Source organism: Pteronotus mesoamericanus, unplaced genomic scaffold (assembly GCF_021234165.1).
Source record: "Pteronotus mesoamericanus isolate MK-2021 breed Mesoamerican mustached bat unplaced genomic scaffold, CSHL_Meso_final contig_166, whole genome shotgun sequence".
NCBI lineage: Eukaryota > Metazoa > Chordata > Mammalia > Chiroptera > Mormoopidae > Pteronotus > Pteronotus mesoamericanus.
This window is the reverse complement of record NW_026555066.1, coordinates 2,440,504-2,446,323: the sequence shown is the minus strand read 5'-3', so window position 1 is coordinate 2,446,323 and position 5,820 is coordinate 2,440,504. Positions and strand designations below refer to the sequence as shown.

General features: G+C 38.0%; 1 pseudogene; it reads left to right on the top strand.

The window, feature by feature from the left end:
- The first annotated feature begins 667 nt into the window (after positions 1 to 667).
- On the top strand, positions 668 to 2,380 carry LOC129064583 (transcription factor BTF3 homolog 4-like; annotated as a pseudogene).
- Positions 2,381 to 5,820: the final 3,440 nt, after the last annotated feature.

The following is a 5,820-nucleotide window of genomic DNA, read 5'->3' as shown; positions in this document are numbered from 1 at the left end:
TGCTGGAAACTCAGATTCAGGAGCTGTGAATGTTCTCGAGATCACTGTCTCTATCATCATGCAGTCAAAAAATCACAATGCCTGTTTACAGATAAAATTACCAATGCCTGGAGAAGGTCATTTCAATCAATAAATATCCTTTTAGTTTTACTTATCTTGAAAGTTTTTTTTTTCTCGGCAGGGTGTTAAATATATTGCCCAAAGGCCATATGGCTATTATTTCAGAGGACCAGGAAATTATTTGAAAATCCCTGTCAATTTTCCAGGAAATTTTTAGTAATAGACAATAGCATTATTTTAAGACATGTGGCATTTTGATGAAACAAAGTGCAAAACTGTTCTTGTTGGTTAATAATTAAGCTTCAGATGTTACTACCTATGGGTAAAGTGGATATTTTCTTTCATTTAAGACCTCACCTCAATTTACCACCTGAATATTTTGTCATAATTAAACTGCCTAATATTAGATACCTCAACCTGGAAATTCTCTCTCTCTCCTCCCCAAACATGTACATTTTTTCTTTTCACACTTTCTAGTCCATCATCTACCCAATTAGCCAATCTCTTCATCTTATCACTGTATATTCCTAGATGAAAAATTTCCAAATTATTATTTATTTTTATATGCCAGATGTTTCAGATGTTTTATCTTATATAATCTTCAAAAATGCCAACAAGGTAAACATTACTACTTATATAGATGGAGGAAGTAAAATATTCAAAGTTACAAAATGAGTAAATGAAGCATATACGTCTTAAACCTGGGTCTACCTGAATTGATGGCCCATATCATTTCACTTCAACCCAGGTCATTTAGCTATAACACTCCTTTCCTTATCGTTCTCCTTCTCTGACATTTTTTCCTGAACTGTGAGTATTGGTAGAGAAATTCACAAAGTTTATTTGATTTCTTATTTTTTTCATTAAAAATTCACGCCAAATACTTCCAGTTTCCAGTTTGGCTTGTAAGATACTCTGAAGTCATTACTCCCATCCTCACAATATAAAAAAAAATAATTAACAGACTGAAAATAAACAACTCTCATATCCATCACATTGATGGCACAGGGCAAACAACTGCCTCTAAATTTGGGGAAGCAGACGAGCTGATAGAGAGAATCATAACTTATCACAGCAGAAACCTCCACAGGAGGTGACACCTGGGTAGGGAAACCTAAACTGTAATTCATGAATTGCTGGATGCTTAGTGTGAACACGGTTTAAAGTTAAAAGTCCAGTAAATCCCAGTCTTATAGGGACTCCTACATATTTGTGAGTTTTTTTTGTCAAGAAGCCCTATCAGGTTTTCACAGTGAGGATCAGAGAAAAATTTTTTCCTGTTTTGAGCAAAGATGAAGGATGGCCATTTTGCAATGTACTTACAGCATTCTGTTCTCCTTAAAAAGGCCTGTGCTCAAGAAAATTATTTATTGTAACCTAACAGATTTAGAAAAGAAATACCCAACTACAGCCCCCTCCAACATTCCTTTCTCATCTAAGAAGGAAAAATAACAAAACTGCAAAGCACTTGGGAAGATCATAACCTGGAGATACTAGGTCACTAAAAGACTGACACCTAAACATAGGGCTCTAGAATGCTTCCTCTATCTCTCCACACCTTACCATTATATTCATAGGGTTTCTGTGTGATAACAGGGAATACAACCAGAAGAACTACATGTCACAGACCTTATTTAAATCATGCCATAGAATCGGAGATTGGCTAAAAGTAGAATATTTTCATGCAGCTATGCCAAAATGGTCCACTAAAGTTGTAAAATCACTTGTTAAAAAATGGGGTCAGGAGGCAGCCATCTTGCCCTTGCTGAGTGCGGGTGTTTGAGTACCTTCCCTGCTTCAGATTTACCAACAGCAGGAATCAAGAAAAGTTAGCCAAACTTCAGGCTTAGGTCCAGATATGGGGCAAGGGTAGAGCTCGCAGAAAGAAGAAGAAGAAGGTGGTGCATAGAACAGCTACAGCTGATGACAAAAAACTTCAGTTCTCTAAAAAACACTGTCTGTGAATAATATAGTTGGTATTGAAAAGGTAAACATGATTAAAGATGATGGAACAGTTATTCATTTCAACAATTCCAAAGTCCAAGCTTCCCTTTCTGCTAACACCTTTGCAATTACTGGCCATGCTGAAGCCAAACCAGTCACAGAAATGCTTCCTGGAATATTAAGGCAGCTTGGTGCTGACAGCTTAACAAGCCTTATGAAGTCAGTTGAATAGTACTGTTATGAAGTTAGCTGAACAGTTCCCCAGCAAGTGTTGGATAGCGAAGCACCAAAACCAGAAGACATTGATGAGGAGAATCATGATGTTCCAGATCTTGTAGAAAATTTTGATGAGGCATCAAAGAATGAAGCTAACTAAAATTTTTGCTGGTTTTTAGAAGTTGGCATGGACTAGATTTAACTTCAGCTATGTGGTTCCAAAGTTTTACAGACATGAATAACTTCAACTGTTACTAGTTCAGTAAAACAAATATTTTGTATATTAATAATGCTGTTTATTCAGCATTTTTTTGTCATTTGATTTTGCATTTTGCACTTCCTCCCAGGATCTACTCTTTTGGTCAAAATACAAAGTACTGGTGCAGCTTGAGAGTCTTTTGATTTTTGATTCTTGGCTTTTTTTGTTTGTTTGAGGTATTTTTGGTGTGTGCATGTTTATGTATGCATGTGGGTATGTGTGTGTACAGTGGAGAGCAAATTGGAAAACAGTTCTGTTTATCCTCCTCCTTCCTCCAGTAGAAATAAAACAAATCTTTACCTTTGTTAAAAAAAATGGGGTCAAATGTATGGTTATAGAAGATTTCACTTCAGGTGGTAAACACAATACAACATACAGATAATGTATCATGGAATTGTGCACTTAAAATCTGCATAATTTTATTAACAAATGTCACCCCCAAAAATGTAATTTTAAAAGTCTTAAATTTAAAAAGATCAGACACACACACACACACACACACACACACATATAAACATAATTGTGAGTCACACTAGATTATATATGATCTCTATCTTTAATTTTATTAATGTCTTTTTTTAGATTCTTTTTTAATTTATTTACTTTTTAAATACATTTGTCTCTGCCTCCCCCCCCACCACTTTCCCTTGCCCCCTCCCTGCTTCCCTCCCTCAGATCTTGCCTTTTGGTTTTGTCCATGAGTCCTTGCTATATGTTCCTTGACTTTCCCCTTCCCTTCCCTTTCCCTGCCCCCCCCTTTTCCTCTTATCTCTGTTGGTTTCTTTTCCTTTCAGTGTTGCTGGTCATATTTTCCTTGCATCTTTGCATTGTTGGTTAGGTTCTGCTTATAGGTGAGATCATATGGTATTTGTCTTTCGCCCCCTGGCTTATTTCGCTTAGCATGATGCTCTCCAGTTCCATCCATGCTGTCGTGAAGTTTAGTAGTTCTTTTTTTCTTTCTGCTGTGTAGAATTCCATTGTGTATATGTGCCATAGTTTTTTGACCCAATCATCTACTGATGGGCATTTACGTTGCTTCCAACACTTGGCTATTGTAAATTGTGCTGCTATGAACATTGGGGTGCATAGGTTCTTTTGAATTGGCGTTTTGGCATTCGTAGGGTATAGTCACAGCAGAGGAATCCCTGGATCAAAAGGCAGTTCCATTTTCAGCTTTCTGAGGAAATTCCACACTGCTTTCCATAGTGGCTGCACCAGTCTGCATTCCCACCAACAGTGTACTAGGCTTCACTTTTCTCCACAGCTTCGCCAGCACCTGTTGTTTGTGGATCTGTTTATGATGGCCATTCTGACCGGTGTGACGTGCTACCTCATGGTGGTTTTGAACTGCATTTCTCTGATGGCTAGTGATGCTGAGCATCCTTTCAAATGCCTCTGGGCCCTCTGTATCTCCTCCTTAGAAAAGCATCTGCCCAGGTTCTTTGCCCATTTTTTGATTGGATCGTTTGTCCTCTTGGAGTGGAGTCGAGTGAGTTCTTTATATATCTTGGAGATCAAACCTCTATCTGATGTATCATCAGCAAATATATTTTCCCATAGGGTTGGCTCCCTTTTCATTTTGCTAATGTTTTCTTTCGCCGTGCAGAAGCTTCTTATTTTTGTGAGGTCCCACTTGTTTATTCTTTCCTTTATGTCCATTGCTTTAGGAGACATATCAGTGAAAAAATTGCTGCGTGGGATATCTGAGAGTTTCCTGCCAATGTTCTCCTCGAGGACTTTGATGGTGTTGCGACTTATATTTAAGTCTTTTATCCATCTTGAGTTTATTTTTGTGTATGGTGTCAGCTGAGGATCCAATTTCAATTTTTTGCATGTAGCCGTCTTGCTCTACCAACACCATTTGTTGAAGAGGCTGTTACTGCTCCATTTTATGCTTCTGACCCTTTGTCAAATATTAGATGCCCATATAGACCTGGGCTTATTTCTGGGCTTTCTATTCTGTTCCACTGGTCTATGGGTCTGTTCTTGTGCCAGTACCAGATTGTTTTCAGTATGATGGCGTTGTAGTAGAGTGTGATGTCCGGTATTGTGATCCCTCCTACTTTGTGTTTCTTTCTCAAAATTGCTGAGGCTATTCGGGGTCGTTTATGGTTCCATATAAATTTTTGAAATGTCTGTTCTATTTCTGTGAAATACGTCATTGGTATCTTAATAGGGATTGCGTTGAATCTATAAATTGCTTTGGGTAGCATGGACATTTTGATGATATTAATTCTTCCAATCCATGAGTACGTTATATGCTTCCATTTATTTGTGTCTTCCTTAATTTCTTTCTTCAATGTTGTATAGTTTTCTGCATACAGGTCTTTTGTGTCTTTGGTTAACTTTATGCCTAGGTACTTTATATTTTTTCTTGCTATATCGAATGGTAATTTTTTTCTGATTTCTTCATTTTCTATTGCATTGCTGGTGTACAAAAATGCCTTTGATTTCTGAATGTTGACTTTGTATCCTGCTGTTTTGCCAAATTCACCTATTAAGTTGAGCAGTTTTTTGGTAGAGTCTACAGGGTTCTCTATGTACACCATCATGTCATCTGCAAACAATGATAGTTTTACTTCCTCCTTTCCTATTTGGATGCCTTTTATCTCTTTCTCTTGTCTGACCGCTGTGGCTAGGACTTCCAATACGATGTTGAAAAGAAGCGGTGAGAGCGGACATCCTTGGCGTGTTCCCGATCTTAGTGGGAAAGCTTTCAGTTTTTGCCCATTGAGTATGATATTAGCTGTAGGTTTTTCATATATGGCCTTTATTACGTTGAGGAATGCCCACTTATTCCCATTTTGCTGAGTGTTTTGATCATAAATGGGTGCTGTATCTTATCAAATGCTTTTTCTGCATCTATCGAGATGATCATGTGGTTTTTGTCTTTTCTTTTATTTATGTGATGTATCACGTTTACTGATTTGCATATATTGAACCATCCCTGCATCCCTGGGATGAATCCCACTTGATCGTGGTGGATAATCTTTTTAATGTATTGCTGGATGCGGTTTGCCAATATTTTGTGGAGGATCTTAGCATCTATGTTCATCAGCGAAATTGGCCTGTAGTTTTGTTTTCTTTGTAGGGTCTTTATCTGGTTTTGGGATCAGGGTGATGCTGGCCTCATAGAAGGAGTTGGGAGTCTTCCCTCCTCTTGGATTTTTTGGAATAGTCTGAGAAGGACAGGGGTTAGCTCTTCCTTAAATGTTTGTAAAATTCTCCTGGGAAACTGTCCGGCCCTGGGCTTTTGTGTGCCGGGAGTGTCTTGATGACTGCTTCAATTTCCCCAGCTGTTATCGGTCTGTTCAAGCTTTCTGTTTCTTCCTCCTTCAGTG